At 63.5% G+C, this 21462-nt stretch overlaps 1 protein-coding gene across 7 annotated transcripts in view; it reads right to left on the reverse strand.

Annotated features, from left to right (window-relative positions):
- Positions 1 to 21462, reverse strand: part of LOC106731447 (C-type lectin-like) — a 46261-nt gene that overhangs the window by 22527 nt on the left and 2272 nt on the right. For 2 of the 7 annotated variants that reach the window (XM_075916747.1, XM_075916743.1), the window contains exons 1-2: positions 12823 to 12995; positions 11711 to 11894 (exon numbers count right to left, since the gene is read on the reverse strand). The exons of 3 other annotated variants lie outside the window; for them this stretch is intronic. The gene's annotated coding sequence lies outside the window, so the exon portion shown is untranslated. Of the gene's footprint in view, positions 1 to 3240; positions 3397 to 11710; positions 11895 to 12822; positions 12996 to 21462 lie in introns of those variants that run through there. 2 more of the 7 variants (XM_075916746.1, XM_075916741.1) reach the window with 1 other exon arrangement.

Raw genomic sequence — 21462 nt, forward strand, 5'->3', positions numbered from 1 at the left:
AGGCCCTGCTGCACAAGTTCGGGCTGACCCCCAAGATGTACAGGAAGAAGTTCCGGGGGGCGCAGAAAGGGCCACGGGAGACCTATGTGGACTCGGCCGCCCACCTGGCGCAATACTGCCGCAAGTGGGTGTCTGGAGTCGGAGCCCAGACCGCAGAGGAGCTCCTCAGGCTGGTCCTGATGGAGCAGTTCTATGAAGTGTGCCCACCCAAACTGAGGCTGTGGCTCAAGGACCGCAGACCAGAGACCCCCCAGGAAGCCGGGAGGCTGGCGGACGAGTTCACGGAGAGCCGGTCCGGGTGTGAACGGGAGTCCCGGAGAGAAAGGGAACCGCGCAGAGACCGGATCTCGGCTGAGCGATGGAGGGAGTCAACTACGAGATGAGCCCAAGGAACAGGTCGTCTGTGCCCCAGAGAACCAGCCAGGGCCTGGACAGAGACAGCCCAAAGCCTAACTTGCCATTGCTGTGGGCAAAAAGGCCACAAGTGGGCTCAGTGCACCAGGTCCCAGGACCGGGGACTTTCCAGGGTTAACTGGCTGGGGCGGGAGGAAGGGCAGGCTGCCCCAGAGGCAGGGGCTGGCCAGCAAACCCCAGCTCAGAGAGAGGGGAAGGATGCTCAGTGCACCTCCCCTGGGAGGTCTGATTCTCAGGAGGCGGATTTCTCCGTGTACCGGGTGGGGGCAGGACGGCCCCTGCGGAGCGAGTGCCTCATACCCCTGGAGGTGGATGGTAGGAAGGTGACGGGCTTCTGGGACACGTGGGCGGAGGTGACTCTGGCCCGATCCGACATAGTGGCCCCGGAGCGGATACTACCCCACGCGCAGCTGACCCTGAAGGGCATAGACGGGTCCCCGTTTAAGGTGCCTGTAGCCAGGGTGCATCTGAAATGGGGGGCGAAGGAAGGTCTCAAGGAAGTGGGGGTGCACCCGCACTTGCCCACCGAGGTGCTGATGGGGAATGACCTAGAGGAGTGGCCCCATGAACCCCAGCGGGGTCTAGTCACTACCCGGAGCCAGAGCCACCGGGGGGCTGGCCACCTGGCTCAAGGGAAGGACTCCCGGCAGAGTCCTCAGGGTCCCATCCCAGTGGGCATGGGGTCCAGGCAGGCTGGGACTCCGGACCTAGGCAGAGGTGGGGAACACGTCCAGATCCCTGCCCCAGCAGCTGAATTCCAGGCTGAGGTGCAGGCAGACCCCTCCTTGCAGAGGCTGAGGGACCAGGCTGGCCTCCGTGCAGCTCAGCCCCTGGGAGGAGGTGGCCAAGACAAAACAAAACCGGTCCTAGAACCGAACCTTGGGGCACTCCGCTAGAAACCGACCGCCAGCCTGACATCGAGCCGTTGATCACTACCCGCTGGGCCCGGCCTTCTAGCCAGCTTCCTATCCACCTTACCGTCCATTTAGCCATCCTGGCGCCTGTGTGGGGCTGTGCCCGCAGGTCCCCCTGCCGGGCCAGCTGGAGGCCCCCCCCCCCGCCTGTGCAGGGCCTGCAAAGGAAGGGCGGGAGGGGGGGGAGTCACACCCGGGAACCTGGGAAACCTCCTCCCTGTCCGTGGCCCCCTGCTCGGCCAATCAGCAGCGAGATGGGGGGGCGAGAGATCTCGGGGACGTCCCAAGGGCTGGCCCAGGTCACCCCAGAGGGGTCGGTCTCAGAGCGATTCCAGCCCCGCCTCTTTGGGGGGCTCCCCACACAGCCTGGGGGGTGACTCTGAGGCTGCCCTGCCTTGCAGCTGATGTCAGGGGATCTCCATGAGCTCGGCCCTTCCCCCCCCGCCTGCCCCAGGCCCTTGTGGTGTCATTGCCTCACCCCCCCAGTCAGGCTGATGTCCTGCCTCCAACCACCCCCTGACAGTCAGAGCCCAACCCCCTCCACCCAGCCACCGCCCAACCCCCACAGGAACGGGCACCAGTCGTCAGAGATCATCGGGTCCAGCCCCCCGCCCGTCCGGCTGGACCCAGCCCCGTTAGCCCATCCCTGCCCGGTGTCTGCTCGGAAATATCCCCCGTGTGTAACCCCCGCACAGGACGTGTTCCCGAATGTCCAGCCTGAACCTCCCTCGCTGCAGTTAAGCCCATTGCTGCTTGTCCGATCCTCGGAGGCCAAGGGGAACAATTCGCCTCCTCCCTGAACCCAACCTTAGGTACCTGAAAACTGCTCTCCTGGCCCGTCTCAGGCCCAGTGGTATCCCAGAACCCCCCCTGCATCAGGGAATGCGTCTGCTCGTCTGCTTTTCTTGTGGACGTGCAAACCCAGTCTGCCTCCGCCCATCGGGAAGAAGGGAGCTTCGGAAAGAGGGTTTGGACTGACATGTGGCTCCAGAAATGCCTCTTCCAAAAACAAAAACAAACAAAAAAAGGACTCAAATTGCAGTTCACTGTTTCCATAACTTTTCCTGGCAATAGACCACACTCCTGAAATGTGGGGCCCAGGACTGGAGCCAATAATCCAAGAGGCCTGACCAGCAGCGAGACTCAGCGCAGAGCAGAGCGGAAGAAGCGCTTCCCGAGTCTGGCTCACAACCCTCCTGTTCGTGCCGTTTGCTTGGTTTTGCGCCAGTGTCACCCTGCTGATTCCTATTTGGCTTGTGATCCACTCTGCCCCCTAGACCCCTTCCTGCCGGATCCTCCCTAGCCAGTCGCTTCCCACGCGCCACGTGCCAAATGGCGGGTCCGTCCTAAGCGGCGCACTTGGCATTTCTCCTCATTCAGCTGCATCCCGTGTGCCGCAGCCCATTCCTCACTTTGTGCGGATCCGTTTGCAGTACGAGCCTGTCCCCTGAGCACCGGCCACTCCTCCCAGCTTGGGACCATCTGCCAACGTACTAAGCGCCCTCTGGATGCCGATAGCTACATGGTCCCAAACCAGAGTCCCAAACCAGACCCCCGCAGAGCCCCAGGCGTTACACCCCCCCGCAGGTCTGGGAGCCGTTCAGAACGACTCCCCGAGAACCCCCCCTTGTTTGGAAGGGAACAAAAGGCCGCCAGCCTCCCCCGTCAGTAACCACCCGCTCGGCCTGTCGGCAGCGAGACCCCGGGAGCTGGGGGGGAGGGGGTGGGTCTCAGTCACCTCCTGCTCCCAGCGCTCTGCCAGCCCCAGCTCTGTGTGAGGCCTCCCACCGCCCCGACCCCCCAACACCCACCCCCTGCTTGGTGGGGCAGAGAAAGGGGGAAGACGCAGGAGAAGGCGAGACGGGGGGGGGGGCAGGGGGCAAAGGGGAAGCAGACCGAGCAGGCTCCAAACCTTTCCGAGGCTCCGACCGTCCCACCGGGGCCGATCGACCGGGCGCAGGGAAGGGGAAACGCCGCCGAGGCTCCTCCTGCCCCGCCCCCCCCCGGTCCCGATTCTCCATCCGGCCCCCGCAGAGACCCTGGGAAGGGGCCACGCTGCTGCCAAGCCGCGGGAAACTCGGCGCTTGCCCCGCCCTTGCGCCTCTGTCCTGATTGGCTGTTGCCAGGGTCTCTTTGTGAGGTCATCGCTGTCCCCCAATAGGCCGTGGTCGTGCAATGGGCCCTTTTGTGATGTCACTGCCACCTTTGTGATGTCACTGCCACTCTGCTAGGCTGGTGTCCTGGGCCTGGCCGGCCCCTCTGGCTGTTTGAGGGGTTCCCCTGGAGCCCCACTGAATGGCAGTTGGCTCTGGGGCCTAGCAGGCTGGGCAGTGACGCCCCAGGGGCTGCTCCCTCCACCCCCCTCCAGCTCCTCAGGCGTTAGCAGAGTGTGAGGCCAGAGGGCCCATTAGAGCGTCAGATCTGCCCCCCGCACGTCCCAGGCCCCGTACCCACGTTCTGACCCCGCACACACCGGACTGGCCGCTCGTCTGCACTGGAGGCACCAAACGAGGGGGAATCCCTCCCTGGATTTGGCTGTTTGTGCCAATGGTGCATCAGCCTCCCCGGGAAACATTTGTGCCTCATTTCCCCCCTGGGCTCGTCTGTTTGCCCCTTGCAGCCACCAGCCTCGTTCTGCCGTTTCTGCACCGTGAACCAGGAACCACAGGAGCAGTGAGACTGGCCTGGCCTGGGCTGTGATCCAGGCGAGCCCCAGCGCCCCACCCGCCGGACAGCAAACTCCGGCCGCGCGCACGGGAGGCCTGGGGCTGCGGACGCGTCCCTGTTTGCTTTGCCGCGCGGCTCCCCCTTCGCTTCGCTCGTGTTTCTGTTAAACAAACACGGATCCTTTGCCACACGCCGCCGCGGGTGTGTGCCAAGGGCGAGTGGGAATTAGTGGAAGTGCCCCTCCCTCAGAGGAAAACACAGACACACACGCACAGCACCTCATGTACTCACACGCCGCCTCCCATGTACACACACGCACAGTCCCTCCTTTACGCACACACCACAGACCCTCGTATACACACACACACGCACAGCACCTCATGTACACTCACACGCCGCCTCCCATGTACACACACGCACAGTCCCTCCTTTACGCACACACCACAGACCCTCGTATACACAGACACACAGCACCTCATGTACACTCACACACCACCTCCCATGTACACACGCACAGCGAAGGTCCCAGAGGTTCTGGTGCGCAGCAACAGGAATCCCATTCCCTGGGGGGGGCAGGCTCGGGGGTTGACATTCCAGCAGGACCCTGACCTGGCGTCTGTCGATGTCAGTGCTCGGGGGCCCAGCGCCCAGCGGGTCCCTCACCTCTGGCACAGCAGCAGTGGGCAGAGGGGTCGGGCCCCTCCCCAGCTGGCCAGTGTCCTCGGCTGGGCCCCTGAGGGACAGTCCCAGCTGGGCCCCGAGCTCCCTAGTGGGGGCTGTGCTGAGCTGGGATGGGAGGGAGGAGATGGGCCCCATCAGTGTCCTGCAGCCAGCTCCCAACCCCCCTGGGCCAGGCGCCTCCCTCTCCACCTCCCTCTGCTGGAGCCAGGGAGAGGAGCTAAGGAGACCGCCAGCTCCTGGGGCACAGGGCGGTGGGCAGGCCCTCCATGGGGACTTGCACCCCCAGCTGCCCCAGGGGGACAAGGAGGGACCCAGGGCGGGCCGAGAGGCTGGCTGCAGCATGGGCTGAACGTCCTAGGGTCTCCCCAAGCCAGGAGATGAGCTGGCCCCCGTCTGGCTCAGACCTGGGGTTGCCAGACGCTTTCAACAATACGGGACACACGGCTGTGACGTAGTGGGGCATAACTTGCTGGGGCTGTGAGCAACCTCCACTGGCTGCTGGCTGTAGCGCAGCCCAGCAGGGCAGGGGGTGAGTCATTATGCAAAGGGGGCTCCAAACCTGTCTGACCAGCTACCCCCCAGGGAGAGAAACAAAGGAAGGTGGATGCTGCCCTGGCTGGGGGGCAGGGCGGGAGGAGAGTTAGTTAGTCTCTGTCTGGTATCATGGAGGAAGCAGCCTAGGAAAGGGGCTGGGGTTTAGGAGCCAAGCCCCCCCCCCATATCAAGGGGGGCTGAGGCACCCTAGGCCTCCCTGGATCCAGATTCCATCTGTGCTGTGCTGTATCCTGGAGAGGCAATAAACTCCCTCTGTTCTACTGGCTGGGGGAGTCTGTTTGTGCCATTTCGGGGTGCAGGAGACAGGGGACCCCAACGCGCCGTCACACTGGTGTCAGGAGTGGGATGCACTGCACCCCGTGGATTGAGCTTCCAGCAGCGAGCGACAAGGCGCAGTAGAAGAAAGAGCCCTGGAGCCAGGCGTGCTGGAGACAGAGCGAAGCAGTTCCGGGGAATCGTGGACGCTGCAGCACTAGACTGGTGAGTCTGCACCAAAGGGACCAGCGGGCAGATGGCCTACGCCCGACTCTTGAAGGCAGAGCTGGTGAAGCTGTGCAGAGAGAGGGGCTTGCCTGTTGTGACGGCGTGTTGGGGGTCCCCCGTCTTCTCCACCCCGAAATGGCACAAACAGACTCCACCAGCCAGTGGAATTGAGGGTGGTTTATTGCTCCCCCAGGATACAGCCCAGCACAGATGTCATCAGGTTACAGGAACTGGGGGCTAAGAGGCCTCAGTGCCCCCCTTGAGATGGGGGGATCCCAGCCCCTTCCCCAGTTCCTTCTTCCCTGCTTTCCAAACAGGAACTCACTCTCCTATTCCAGCCCTGCCCCCAGCCAGGGTCGCATTCCACCTTCCTTTGTTCCTCTCCATGGGGGGTGACTGGTCAGACAGGTTGAGACCTTCTTTGCATAATGACTCATGGCCTGTCCTTCTGGGCTGCGGTACCAACTGCAGCCAGTGGGGGTTACCCCAGAGCCAGCAGCGTAGAAACCAGCCAGGTACCCCCACTACGTCACAGTTCTCCCCCCTCTGAGAGCGAACTGAGCAGGGTCACTCCGCTCGTGACCTAGGGAAGTTCGGGTCCTCTGCATGGGAACCCACCCTGGGGACATGGGTGCGCTCCCCTTCTCTCGGGCCGGCCGCGGCGAGGCCCCACATGAGCTGGCTTCCCTCTGTCCACTCGCCGCCCCGCTCCAGGGCGACTGGCACAGGCCTGTCCTCAGGGGTCACACCCACCCTTCCACTGGCCTTGATCTCTGGCCAGGGTCTCTCAGGCCGGGGCCATGAGCCCAGCGAGCCTTCTCTGGACAGCCAGGGCGGCTTCCATCCCCGATGCTCCATCCAGGGAGGTCTTCCCCTCCCATAACTCTCTCAGCGAGCCCAGAGGGTCCTCTATCTGGGGTAGAGACCCCCAAGCCGCTTTCCTCCTGCCTTGGGCCTTCCCGCCCCTCTGGCAGGAGTCACAGGACCGGCAGTACCGCTGCACGGCTGTAAAGATTCCCGGCCAATAGAAGTGTTGGAGCAGCCTCAGCCGGGTGCTCCGGATCCCCCGGTGGCCCCCAACGGGGACATCGTGGGCCAAATACAGCAGCTTGAGGCGATACTTTCGGGGGACGACCAGCTGCCGCTGGACCCCCCATGCCCTCACCTTCCTGGGGGAAGCAATTCCCGGAACAGGAGTCCACGCTCCCGCAGGAATCTCTCCTGGCCACCTCTCCCCCGGGGCTGAGCTGCACGGAGGCCAGCCTGGTCCTTCAGCCTCTGCAAGGAGGGGTCTGCCTGCACCTCAGCCTGGAATTCAGCTGCTGAGGCAGGGATCGGGACCTGTCCCCCACCTCTGCCTAGGTCCGGAGTCCCAGCCTGGCTGGACCCCGTGTCCACTGGGATGGGACCCTGAGGATGCTGCCCGGAGTCCTTCCCTGGACCCACGTTGTCAGCCCCCCACTGGCTCTGGCTCCGGGCGGTGATTAGAGCCTGCTGGGATTCATGGGGCCACTCCTCTAGGTCATTCCCCATCAGCACCTCGGTGGGCAAGTGCGGGTGCACCCCCACTTCCTTGAGGCCCTCCTTCGCCCCCCATTTCAGATGCACCCGGGCTACAGGCACCTTAAACGGGGACCCGTCTATGCCCTTCAGGGTCAGCTGCGCGTGGGGTAGTATCCGCTCCGGGGCCACTATGTCGGATCGGGCCAGAGTCACCTCCGCCCCCGTGTCCCAGAAGCCCGTCACCTTCCTACCATCCACCTCCAGGGGTATGAGGCACTCGCTCCGCAGGGGCCGTCCTGCCCCCACCCGGTACACGGAGAAATCCGCCTCCTGAGAATCAGACCTCCCAGGGGAGGTGCACTGAGCATCCTTCCCCTCTCTCTGAGCTGAGGTTTGCCTGCCAGCCCCTGCCTCTGGGGCAGCCTGCCCTTCCTCCCGCCCCAGCCAGTTAACCCTGGAAAGTCCCAGGTCCTGGGACCTGGTGCACTGAGCCCTCTTGTGGCCTTTTTGCCCACAGCGATGGCAAGTTAGGCTTTGAGCTGTCTCTGTCCAGGCCCTGGCTGGTTCTCTGGGGCACAGACGACCTGTTCCTTGGGCTCGCCTCGTAGTTGACTCCCTCCGTCGCTCAGCCGAGATCCGGTCTCTGCGCGGTTCCCTTTCTCTCCGGGACTCCCGTTCACACCCGGACCGGATCTCCGTGAACTCATCCGCCAGCCTCCCGGCCTCCTGGGGGGTCTCTGGTCTTCGATCCTTGAGCCACAGCCTCAGTTTGGGTGGGCACGCTTCATAGAACTGCTCCATCAGGACCAGCTTGAGCAGCACCTCTGCGGCCTGGGCTCCGACTCCAGACACCCACTTACGGCAGTATTGTGCCAGGCGGGAGGCCAGGTCCACATAGGTCTCCCGTGGCCCTTTCTGTACCCCCCGGAACTTCTTCCTGTACATATCGGGGGTCAGCCCGAACTTGTGCAGCAGGGCTTCCTTGACTCGGTTGTAATCCCCTGGCTGTAGGTCCTCCAGCTGACTGAGCACTCCGGCCGCCTCCTGGCTCAGTGCGGGGACGAGCTCCTGCAGCCAGTCAGCTGGGGGGACCCGTTGCAGTCCACAGGCCCTCTCAAAGGAGCTGAGGAACCAGTCTATGTCACCCATGTCCATCAATTGGACCACCACGAGCCTCTCCAAGCATCTGGCAGTCCCGGGATCCTGGGGCCCATCCGCACTTGGCGCAGCCGGTGCCCCGCCGGTTCTCCTCTCTGCCATGGCCAACTCATGCTGTCGCTGCCTCCCTCGATCTTGGCGCTCCTTCTCTCGGTCCTGGCGGTCCCTCTCTCGATCCTGGCGGTCCTTCTCTCGATCCTGGCGGTCCCTCTCTCGGTCCTCTACTTCCAATTCCTTTATCCGCAGCTGGATCTCCAGCTGCTGCAGCTCCGCTGGGCTGGCCCCTGCCCTAGATGGGCTACGACTTGCAGGCCTCCCGGGAGACGCTGTCTCATCTCTCCGGTGGGTTCCAGCGCTCCTCCCCCTCTCTGAGCCTAACACACTCCCGGGGGGGGGGGGGGGACTGGCTGCTTCCCCTGGGGACAAGATCCTGGCCCTGTGGCTGGTCATTCTCTTCCAGACGGGCAATCAGCTGGGCCTTGGTTGCTTTCCGCACAGGCAAGCCCCTCTCTCTGCACAGCTTCACCAGCTCTGCCTTCAGGAGTCGGGCGTAGGCCATCAGCCCGCTGGTCCCCTCTGTGCAGTCTCACCAGTCTAGTGCTGCAGCGCCCCACGGTTCCCAGGAACCGCTTCACTCTGTCTCCAGCACGCCTGGCTCCAGGGCTCTTGCTTCTACCACACCTTGTCGCTCACCGCTGGAAGCTCCATCCACAGGGTGCAGTGCATCCCACTTCTGACGCCAGTGTGACGGCGCGTTGGGGGGTCCCCCGTCTCCTGCACCCCGAGATGGCACAAACAGACTCCACCAGCCAGTGGAATAGAGTTGGTGTATTGCTTCTCCTCGATACAGCACAGCACAGATGTAATCTGGTTACAGGAACTGGGGGCTATGAGGCCTCAGTGCCCCCTTGAGATGGGGGGATCCCAGCCCCTTCCCCAGTTCCTTCTTCCCTGATTTCCAGACAGGAACTCACTCTCCTCTTCCAGCCCTGCCCCCAGCCAGGGCCGCATTCCACCTTCCTTTGTTCCTCTCCATGGGGGGTGACTGGTCAGACAGGTTGAGACCTTCTTTGCATAATGACTCATGGCCTGTCCTTCTGGGCCGCGGTACCAACTGCAGCCAGTGGGGGTTACCCCAGAGCCTGCAGCGTAGAAACCAGCCAGGTACCCCCACTACGTCACACCTGTGCGGAAAGCTACCAAGGCCCAGCTGATTGTCCAGCTGGAAGAGAATGAGCAGCTACGGGGCCAGGATCTTGTCCCCAGGGGAAAAAGCCCGACCCCACCCTGAGAGAGTGTCAGGCTCTGAGAGGAGGCAGAGCACTGGGGCCTGCCGGAGAGATGAGACAGCTTTCCCCGGGAGGCCTGCAAGCCGTAGCCCATCTAGGGCAGGGGCCAGCCGAGCAGAGCTGTGGCGGCTGGAGATCCAGCTGCGGATAAAGAAATTGGAAGTAGAGGACCGAGAGAGGGACCGCCAGGACCGAGAAAAGGAGCGCCAAGATCGAGAGAGGCAGCGACAGCATGAGCTGGCCATGGCAGAGCGGAGAACCGGCGGGGCACCGGCTGCGCCAAGTGCGGATGGGCCCCAGGGTCCCAGGACTGCCGGACGCTTGGAGAGGCTCGTGGTGGCCCAATTGGAGGACAAGGGTGATATAGACGGGTTCCTCAGCTCCTTTGAGAGGGCCTGTGGACTGCAACGGGTCCCCCCAGCTGACTGGCTGCAGGAGCTCATTCCCGCACTGAACCAGGAGGCGGCCGGAGTGCTCAATCAGCTGGAGGACCTACAGCCAGGGGATTACAACCGAGTCAAGGAGGCCCTGCTGCACAAGTTCGGGCTGACCCCCGAGATGTACAGGAAGAAGTTCCGGGGGGTGCAGAAGGAGCCACAGGAGACTTATGTGGACTCGGCCGCCTACCTGGCGCAATACTGCCGCAAGTGGGTGTCTGGAGTCGGAGCCCAGACCGCAGAGGAGCTCCTCAAGCTGGTCCTGATGGAGCAGTTCTGTGAAGCGTGCCCACCCAAACTGAGGCTGTGGCTCAAGGACCGCAGACCAGAGACCCCCCAGGAGGCCGGGAGACTGGCAGATGAGTTCACGGAGAGCCGGTCCGGGTGTGAACGGGAGTCCTGGAGAGAAAGGGAACCGCGCAGAGACCGGATCTCGGCTGAGCAACGGAGGGAGTCAACTACGAGGCGAGCCCAAGGAACAGGTCGTCTGCGCCCCAGAGAACCAGCCAGGGCCTGGACAGAGACAGCCCAAAGCCTAATTTGCCATCGCTGTGGGCAAAAAGGCCACAAGAGGGCTCAGTGCACCAGGTCCCAGGACCGGGGACTTTCCAGGGTTAACTGGCTGGGGCGGGAGGAAGGGCAGGCTGCCCCAGAGGCAGGCGCTGGCCGGCAAACCCCAGTTTAGAGTGGGGGGAAGGATGCTCAGTGCACCTCCCCTGGGAGGTCTGATTCTCAGGAGGCGGATTTCTCCGTGTACCGGGTGGGGGCAGGGCGGCCCCTGCGGAGCGAGTGCCTCATACCCCTGGAGGTGGATGGTAGGAAGGTGACGGGCTTCTGGGACACGGGGGCGGAGGTGACTCTGGCCCGATCCGACATAGTGGCCCCGGAGCGGATACTACCCCACGCGCAGCTGACCCTGAAGGGCATAGACGGGTCCCCGTTTAAGGTGCCTGTAGCCAGGGTGCAGCTGAAATGGGGGGCCAAGGAAGGCCTCAAGGAAGTGGGGGTGCACCCGCACTTGCCCACCGAGGTGCTGATGGGGAATGACCTAGAGGAGTGGCTCCATGAATCCCAGCGGGCTCTAGTCACCGCCTGGAGCCAGAGCCAGCGGGGGGCTGGCCACCTGGCTCCAGGGAAGGACTCCTGGCAGAGTCCTCAGGGTCCCATCCCAGTGGACACGGGGTCCAGGCAGGCTGGGACTCTGGACCTAGGCAAAGGTGGGGAACAGGTCCAGATCCCTGCCCCAGGCCCTTGTGGTGTCATTGCCTCACCCCCCCAGTCAGGCTGATGTCCTGCCCCCAACCACCCCCTGACAGTCAGAGCCCAACCCCCTCCACCCAGCCACCGCCCAACCCCCACAGGAACGGGCACCAGTCGTCAGAGATCGTCGGGTCCAGCCCCCCGCCCGTCCGGCTGGACCCAGCCCCGTTAGCCCATCCCTGCCCGGTGTCTGCTCGGAAATATCCCCCGTGTGTAACCCCCGCACAGGACGTGTTCCCGAATGTCCAGCCTGAACCTCCCTCGCTGCAGTTAAGCCCATTGCTGCTTGTCCGATCCTCGGAGGCCAAGGGGAACAATTCACCTCCTCCCTGAACCCAACCTTAGGTACCTGAAAACGGCTCTCCTGGCCCGTCTCAGGCCCAGTGCTCTCCCAGAACCCCCCCTGCATCCAGGGAATGTGTCTGCTCGTCTGCTTTTCTTGTGGATGTGCAAACCCAGTCTGCCTCTGCCCATCGGGAAGAAGGGAGCTTCGGAAAGAGGGTTTGGACTGACATGTGGCTCCAGAAATGCCTCTTCCAAAAACAAAAAAACAAAAAAAGGGATTCAAATTGCAGTTCACTGTTTCCATAACTTTTCCTGGCAATAGACCACACTCCTGAAATGTGGGGCCCAGGACTGGAGCCAATAATCCAAGAGGCCTGACCAGCAGCGAGACTCAGCGCAGAGCAGAGCGGAAGAAGCGCTTCCCGAGTCTGGCTCACAACCCTCCTGTTCGTGCCGTTTGCTTGGTTTTGCGCCAGTGTCACCCTGCTGATTCCTATTTGGCTTGTGGACTCTGCCCCCTAGACCCCTTCCTGCCGGATCCTCCCTAGCCAGTCGCTTCCCACGCGCCACGTGCCAAATGGCGGGTCCGTCCTAAGCGGCGCACTTGGCATTTCTCCGCATTCAGCTGCATCCCGTGTGCCGCAGCCCATTCCTCACTTTGTGCGGATCCGTTTGCAGTACGAGCCTGTCCCCCGAGCACCGGCCACTCCTCCCAGCTTGGGACCATCTGCCAACGTACTAAGCGCCCTCTGGATGCCGATAGCTACATGGTCCCAAGCCAGACCCCCGCAGAGCCCCAGGCGTTAGCCCCCCCCCCCCCCCCGCAGGGCTGGGAGCCGTTCAGAACGACTCCCCAAGAACCCCCCCTTGTTTGGAAGGGAACAAAAGGCCGCCAGCCTCCCCCGTCAGTAACCACCCGCTCGGCCAGTCAGCAGCGAGACCCCGGGAGCTGGGGGGGAGGGGGTGGGTCTCCGCACACGTCCAAACAGAGGGCCCAGGTCACCTCCTGCTCCCAGCGCTCTGCCAGCCCCAGCTCTGTGTGAGGCCTCCCACCGCCCCGACCCCCCAACACCCCCTCCCCCACTTGGCGGGGCAGGGAAAGGGGGAAGACGCAGGAGAAGGCGAGACGGGGGGGGGCAGGGGGCAAAGGGGAAGCAGACCGAGCAGGCTCCAAACCTTTCCGATGCTCCGACCGTCCCACCGGGGCCGATCGACCGGGCGCAGGGAAGGGGAAACGCCGCCGAGGCTCCTCCTGCCCCCGCCCCTCGGTCCCGATTCTCCATCCGGCCCCCGCAGAGACCCTGGGAAGGGGCCGCACTGCTGCCAAGCCGCGGGAAACTCGGCGCTTGCCCCGCCCTTGCGCCTCTGTCCTGATTGGCTGTTGCCAGAGACTCTTTGTGAGGTCATCGCTGTCCCCCAATAGGCCGTGGTCGTGCAATGGGCCCTTTTGTGATGTCACTGCCACTCTGCTAGGCTGGTGTCCTGGCCCTGGCCGGCCCCTCTGGCTGTTTGAGGGGTTCCCCTGGAGCCCCACTGAATGGCAGTTGGGTCGGGGGCCCAGAGGGCTGGGCAGTGACGCCCCAGGGGCTGCTCCCTCCGCCCCGCCCAGCTCCTCAGTCGTTAGCAGAGCGTGAGGCCAGAGGGCCCATTAGAGCATCAGATCTGCCCCCCGCACGTCCCAGCCCCCGTACCCACGTTCTGACCCCGCACACACCGGACTGGCCGCTCGTCTGCACTGGAGGCACCAAACGAGGGGGAATCCCTCCCTGGATTTGGCTGTTTGTGCCAATGGTGCCTCAGCCTCCCCGGGAAACATTTGTGCCTCATTTCCCCCCTGGGCTCGTCTGTTTGCCCCTTGCAGCCACCAGCCTCGTTCTGCCGCTTCTGCACCGTGAACCAGGAACCACGGGAGCAGTGAGACTGGCCTGGCCTGGGCTGTGATCCAGGCGAGCCCCAGCGCCCCACCCGCCGGACAGCAAACTCCGGCCGCGCGCACGGGAGGCCTGGGGCTGCGGACGCGTCCCTGTTTGCTTTGCCGCGCGGCTCCCCCTTCGCTTCGCTCGTGTTTCTGTTAAACAAACACGGATCCTTTGCCACAAGCCGCCGCGGGTGTGTGCCAAGGGCGAGTGGGAATTAGCGGAAGTGCCCCTCCCTCAGAGGAAAACACACACACACACAGCACCTCATGAACTCACACGCCGCCTCCCATGTACACACACGCACAGTCCCTCCTTTCCACAGCCCCTCGTATACACACACGCACAGCACCTCATGTACTCACACGCCGCCTCCCATGTACACACACGCACAGTCCCTCCTTTCCACAGCCCCTCGTATACACACACGCACAGCACCTCATGTACACTCACACACGGCCCCTCCTTTACGCACACACCACAGACCCTCGTATACACAGACACACAGCACCTCATGTACACTCACACACCACCTCCCATGTACACACACGCACAGCCCCTCCTTTACGCACACACCACAGACCCTCGTATACACAGACACACGCACAGCACCTCATGTACACACACACACCACCTCCCATGTACACACGCACAGCGAGGGTCCCAGAGGCTCTGGTGCGCAGCAACAGGAATCCCATTCCCTGGGGGGGGCAGGCTCGGGGGTCGACATTCCAGCAGGACCCTGACCTGGCGTCTGTCGATGTCAGTGCTCAGGGGCCCAGCGGGTCCCTCACCTCTAGCACAGCAGCAATGGGCAGAGGGGTCGGGCCACTCCCCGGCCGGCCGGTGTCCTCGGCTGGGCCCCTGAGGGACAGTCCCAGCTGGGCCCCGAGCTCCCTAGTGGGGGCTGTGCTGAGCTGGGATGGGAAGGAGGAGATGGGCCCCATCAGAGTCCTGCAGCCAGCTCCCAACCCCCCTGGGCCAGGCGCCTCCCTCTCCACCTCCCTTTGCTGGAGCCAGGGAGAGGAGCTAAGGAGACCGCCAGCTCCTGGGGCACAGGGCGGTGGGCAGGCCCTCCATGGGGACTTGCACCCCGAGCTGCCCCAGGGGGACAAGGAGGGACCCAGGGCGGGGCAGAAGCCTGGCTGCAGCATGGGCTGAATGTCCTAGAGTCTCCCCAAGCCAGGAGACGAGCTGGCCCCCGTCTGGCTCAGACCTGGGGTTGCCAGACGCTTTCAACAATACGGGACACACGGCTGTGACGTAGTGGGGCATAACTTGCTGGGGCTGTGAGCGACCTCCACTGGCTGCTGGCTGTAGCGCAGCCCAGCAGGGCAGGGGGTGAGTCATTATGCAAAGGGGGCTCCAAACCTGTCTGACCAGCTACCCCCCAGGGAGAGAAACAAAGGAAGGTGGCTGCTGCCCTGGCTGGGGGGCAGGGCGGGAGGAGAGTTAGTTAGTCTCTGTCTGGTATCATGGAGGAAGCAGCCTAGGAAAGGGGCTGGGGTTTAGGAGCCGAGATCCCCCATATCAAGGGGGGCTGAGGCACCCTAGGCCTCCCTGTAACCAGATTCCATCTCTGCTGGGCTGTATCCTGGAGAGGCAATAAACTCCCTCTATTCTACTGGCTGGTGCAGTCTGTTTGTGCCATTTCGGGGTGCAGGAGATGGGGGACCCCAATGCGCCGTCACGCTGGTGTCAGGAGCGGGATGCACTGCACCCCGTGGATGGAGCTTCCAGCAGCGAGTGACAAGGCGCAGTAGAAGCAAGAGCCCTGGAGCCAGGCATGCTGGAGACAGAGCGAAGCATTTCCTGGGAATCGTGGGCGCTGCAGCACTAGACTGGTGAGTCTGCACCGAGGGGACCAGCGGGCAGATGGCCTACGCCCGACTCTTGAAGGCAGAGCTGGTGAAGCTGTGTAGAGAGAGGGGCTTGCCTGTTGTGACGGCGCGTAGGGGGTCCCCCGTCTCCTCCACCCCGAAATGGCACAAACAGACTCCATCAGCCAGTGGAATTGAGGGTGGTTTATTGCTTCTCCACGATACAGCCCAGCACAGATGTCATCAGGTTACAGGAACTGGGGGCTAAGAGGCCTCAGTGCCATCTTGAGATGGGGGAATCCCAGCCCCTTCCCCAGTTCCTTCTTCCCTGCTTTCCAGACAGGAACTCACTCTCCTCTTCCAGCCCTGCCCCCAGCCAGGGTCGCATTCCACCTTCCTTTGTTCCTCTCCATGGGGGGTGACTGGTCAGACAGGTTGAGACCTTCTTTGCATAATGACTCATGGCCTGTCCTTCTGGGCTGCGGTACCAACTGCAGCCAGTAGGGGTTACCCCAGAGCCAGTAGCGTAGAAACCAGCCAGGTACCCTCACTACGTCACAGTTCTCCCCCCTCCGAGAGCGAACTGAGCAGGGTCACTCCGCTCGTGACCTAGGGAAGTTCGGGTCCTCTGCGTGGGAACCCGCCCTGGGTCCATGGGTGCTCCCCTTGACTCGGGCCGGCCGCGGCGAGGCCCCACATGAGCTGGCTTCCCTCTGTCCACTCGCCGCCCCGCTCCAGGGCGACTGCCGCAGGCCTGTCCTCGGGGGTCACACCCACCCTTCCGCTGGCCTTGATCTCTGGCCAGGGTCTCTCGGGCCGGGGCCATGAGCCCAGCGAGCCTTCTCTGGACAGCCAGGGCGGCTTCCACACCCGACGCTCCATCCAGGGGGGGCTTCCTCTCCCATAACTCTCTCAGCAAGCCCAGAGGGTCCTCTATCTGGGGTAGAGACCCCCAAGCCGCTTTCCTACTGTCTTGGGCCTTCCCGCCCCTCTGGCAAGAGTCACAGGACCGGCAGTACCGCTGCACGGCTGGAAACATCCCCGGCCAGTAGAAGTGCTGGAGCAGCCTCAGCCGGGTGCTCCGGATCCCCCGGTGGCTCCCAGCGGGGACGTCGTGAGCCAAATACAGCAGCTTGAGGTGATGCTTTTGGGGGACGACAAGCTGCCACTGGACCCCCCATGCCCTCACCTTCCCGGGGGGAAGCCATTCCCGGAACAGGAGTCCACGCTCCCGCAGGAATCTCTCCTGGCCACCTCTCCCCCGGGGCTGAGCTGCACGGAGGCCAGCCTGGTCCCTCAGCCTCTGCAAGGAGGGGTCTGCCTGCACCTCAGCCTGGAATTCAGCTGCTGAGGCAGGGATCGGGACCTGTTCCCCACATTTGCCTAGGTCTGGAGTCCCAGCCTGGCTGGACCCCGTGTCCACTGGGATGGGACCATGAGGACGCTGCCGGGAGTCCTTCCCTGAACCCAGGTTGCCAGCCCCCCACTGGCTCTGGCTCCGGGCGGTGACTAGAGCCCGCTGGGATTCATGGGGCCACTCCTCTAGGTCGTTCCCCATCAGCACCTCGGTGGGCAAGTGCGGGTGCACCCCCACTTCCTTGGGGCCTTCCTTGGCCCCCCATTTCAGATGCACCCTGGCTACAGGCACCTTAAACAGGGACCCGTCTATGCCCTTCAGGGTCAGCTGGGTGTGGGGTAGTATCCGCTCTGGGGCCACTATGTCGGATCGGGCCAGAGTCACCTCCGCCCCCGTGTCCCAGAAGCCCGTCACCTTCCTACCATCCACCTCCAGGGGTATGAGGCACTCGCTCCGCAGGGGCCGTCCTGCCCCCACCCGGTACACGGAGAAATCCGCCTCCTGAGAATCAGACCTCCCAGGGGAGGGGCACTGAGCATCCTTCCCCTCTCTCTGAGCTGAGGTTTGCCTGCCAGCCCCTGCCTCCGGGGCAGCCTGCCCTTGCTCCCGCCACAGCCAGTTAACCCTGGAAAGTCCCAGGTCATGGGATGTGGTGCACTGAGCCCTCTTGTGGCCTTTTTGCCCACAGCGATGGCAAGTTAGGCTTTGGGCTGTCTCTGTCCAGGCCCTGGCTGGTTCTCTGGGGCACAGACGACCTGTTCCTTGGTCTCGCCCCGTAGTTGACTCCCTCCGTTGCTCAGCCGAGATCCGGTCTCTGCGCGGTTCCCTTTCTCTCCGGGACTCCCGTTCACACCCGGACCGGCTATCTGTGAGCTCATCTGCCAGCCTCCCGGCCTCCTGGGGGTTCTCTGGTCTCCGGTCCTTGAGCCACAGCCTCAGTTTGGGTGGGCACGCTTCACAGAACTGCTCCATCAAGACCAGCTTGAGCAGCACCTCTGTGGCCTGGGCTCCGACTCCAGACACCCACTTGCGGCAGTATTGCGCCAGGCGGGAGACCAGATCCACATAGGTCTCCCGTGGCCCTTTCTGTACCCCCCGGAACTTCTTCCTGTACATCTCGGGGGTCAGCCCGAACTTGTGCAGCAGGGCTTCCTTGACTCGGTTGTAATCCCCTGGCTGTAGGTCCTCCAGCTGACTGAGCACTCCGGCCGCCTCCTGGCTCAGTGCGGGGATGAGCTCCTGCAGCCAGTCAGCTGGGGGGACCCGTTGCAGTCCACAGGCCCTCTCAAAGGAGCTGAGGAACCCGTCTATGTCACCCATGTCCGTCAATTGGGCCACCACGAGCCTCTCCAAGCGTCTGGCAGTCCCGGGATCCTGGGGCCGATCCGCACTTGGCGCAGCCGGTGCCCCGCCGGTTCTCCGCTCTGCCATGGCCAGCTCATGCTGTCGCTGCCTCTCTCGATCTTGGCGCTCCTTCTCTCGATCTTGGCGCTCCTTCTCTCGATCCTGGCGGTCCTTCTCTAGGTCCTGGCAGTCCCTCTCTCGGTCCTCTACTTCCAATTCCTTTATCCGCAGCTGGATCTCCAGCCGCCGCAGCTCCGCTGGGCTGGCCCCTGCCCTAGATGGACTACGGCTTGCATGCCTCCCGGGAGACGCTGTCTCATCTCTCCGGTGGGTTCCAGCGCTCCTCCCCCTCTCTGAGCCTAACACACTCTTGGGGGGGGGGGGGGGTCTGGCTGCTTCCCCTGGGGACAAGATCCTGGCCCTGTGACTGGTCATTCTCTTCCAGCCGGGCAATCAGCTGGGCCTTGGTTGCTTTCTGCACAGGCAAGCCCCTCTCTCTGCACATCTTCACCAGCTCTGCCTTCAGGAGTCGGGCGTAGGCCATCTGCCCGCTGGTCCCCTCGGTGCAGACTCACCAGTCTAGTGCTGCAGCGCCCCACGGTTCCCAGGAACCGCTTCGCTCTGTCTCCAGCACGCCTGGCTCCAGGGCTCTTGCTTCTACCCCACCTTGTCGCTCGCCGCTGGAAGCTCCATCCACAGGGTGCAATGCATCCCACTTCTGACGCCAGTGTGACGGCGCATTGGGGGTCCCCCGCCTCCTGCACCCCGAAATGGCACAAACAGACTCCACCAGCCAGTGGAATAGAGGTGGTTTATTGCTTCTCCACGATACAGCACAGCACAGATGTAATCTGGTTACAGGAACTGGGGGCTAAGAGGCCTCAGTGCCCCCTTGAGATGGGGGGATCCCAGCCCCTTTCCCAGTTCCTTCTTCCCTGCTTTCCAGACAGGAACTCACTCTCCTCTTCCAGCCCTGCCCCCAGCCAGGGCAGCATCCACCTTCCTTTGTTCCTCTCCATGGGGGGTGACTGGTCAGACAGGTTGAGACCTTCTTTGCATAATGAATCATGGCCTGTCCTTCTGGGCTGCGGTACCAACTGCAGCCAGTGGGGGTTACCCCAGAGCCAGTAGCGTAGAAACCAGCCAGGTACCCCCACTACGTCACACCTGTGCGGAAAGCAACCAAGGCCCAGCTGATTGTCCAGCTGGAAGAGAATGAGCAGCTACGGGGCCAGGATCTTGTCCCCAGGGGAAAAAGCCAGACCCCACCCTGAGAGAGTGTTAGGCTCTGAGAGGAGGCAGAGCACTGGGGCCTGCCGGAGAGATGAGACAGCTTTCCCCGGGAGGCCTGCAAGCCGTAGCCCATCTAGGGCAGGGGCCAGCCGAGCAGAGCTGCGGCGGCTGGAGATCCAGCTGCGGATCAGGGAATTGGAAGTAGAGGACCGAGAGAGGGACCGCCAGGACCGAGAGAAGGAGCGCCAAGATCGAGAGAGGGACCGCCAGGATCGAGAGAAGGAGCGCCAAGATCGAGAGAGGCAGCGACAGCATGAGCTGGCCATGGCAGAGCGGAGAACCGGCGGGGCACCGGCTGCGCCAAGTGCGGATGGGCCCCAGGGTCCCGGGACTGCCGGACGCTTGGAGAGGCTCGTGGTGGCCCAATTGGAGGACAAGGGTGATATAGACGGGTTCCTCAGCTCCTTTGAGAGGGCCTGTAGACTGCAACGGGTTCCCCCAGCTGACTGGCTACAGGAGCTCGTCCCCGCACTGAACCAGGAGGCGGCCGGAGTGCTCAGTCAGCTGGAGGACCTACAGCCAGGGGATTACAACCGAGTCAAGGAGGCCCTGCTGCACAAGTTCGGGCTGACCCCCGAGATGTACAGGAAGAAGTTCCGGGGGGCGCAGAAGGAGCCACGGGAGACCTATGTGGACTCAGCCGCCCAACTGGCGCAATACGGCCGCAAGTGGGTGTCTGGAGTCGGAGCCCAGACTGCAGAGGAGCTGCTCAACCTGGTCCTGATGGAGCAGTTCTGTGAAGCGTGCCCACCCAAACTGAGGCTGTGGCTCAAGGACCGGAGACCAGAGAACCCCCAGGAGGCCGGGAGGCTGGCGGATGAGTTCACGGAGAGCCGGTCCGGGTGTGAACGGGAGTCCCAGAGAGAGAGGGAACCGCGCAGAGACCGGATCTCGGCTGAGCGATGGAGGGAGTCAACTACGAGGCGAGCCCAAGGAACAGGTCGTCTGTGCCCCAGAGAACCAGCCAGGGCCTGGACAGAGACAGCCCAAAGCCTAACTTGCCATCGCTGTGGGCAAAAAGGCCACAAGAGGGCTCAGTGCACCACATCCCATGACCTGGGACTTTCCAGGGTTAACTGGCTGGGACGGGAGGAAGGGCAGGCTGCCCCAGAGGCAGGGGCTGGCAGGCAAACCTCAGCTCAGAGAGAGGGGAAGGATGCTCAGTGCACCTCCCCTGGGAGGTCTGATTCTCAGGAAGCGGATTTCTCCGTGTACCGGGTGGGGGCAGGACGGCCCCTGCGGAGCGAGTGCCTCATACCCCTGGAGGTGGATGGTAGGAAGGTGACGGGCTTCTGGGACAGGGGGGCGGAGGTGACTCTGGCCCGATCCGACATAGTGGCCCCGGAGCGGATACTACCCCACGCGCAGCTGACCCTGAAGGGCATAGACGGGTCCCCGTTTAAGGTGCCTGTAGCCAGGGTGCATCTGAAATGGGGGGCCAAGGAAGGCCTCAAGGAAGTGGGGGTGCACCCGCACTTGCCCACCGAGGTGCTGATGGGGAATGACCTAGAGGAGTGGCCCCATGAATCCCAGCGGGCTCTAGTCACTACCCGGAGCCAGAGCCACCGGGGGCCTGGCCACCTGGCTCCAGGGAAGGACTCCCGGCAGAGTCCTCAGGGTCCCATCCCAGTGGACACGGGGTCCAGCCAGGCTGGGACTCCAGACCTAGGCAGAGGTGGGGGACAGGTCCCGATCCCTGCCTCAGCAGCTGAATTCCAGGCGGAGGTGCAGGCAGACCCCTCCTTGCAGAGGCTGAGGGACCAGGCTGGCCTCCCTGCAGCTCAGCCCCGCCCCTGGGAGGAGGTGGCCAAGACAAAACAAAACCGGTCCTAGAACCGATCCTTGGGGCACTCCGCTAGAAACCGACCGCCAGCCTGACATCGAGCCGTTGATCACTACCCGCTGGGCCCGGCCTTCTAGCCAGCTTCCTATCTACCTTACCGTCCATTTAGCCATCCTGGCGCCTGTGCCCGCAGGTCCCCCTGCCGGGCCAGCTGGAGGCCCGCCCCCGCCCGTGCAGGGCCTGCAAAGGAAGGGCGGGAGGGGGGGAGTCACACCCAGGAACCTGGGAAACCTCCTCCCTGTC

This window comes from Pelodiscus sinensis, unplaced genomic scaffold (genome assembly GCF_049634645.1).
Source record: "Pelodiscus sinensis isolate JC-2024 unplaced genomic scaffold, ASM4963464v1 ctg58, whole genome shotgun sequence".
NCBI lineage: Eukaryota > Metazoa > Chordata > Testudines > Trionychidae > Pelodiscus > Pelodiscus sinensis.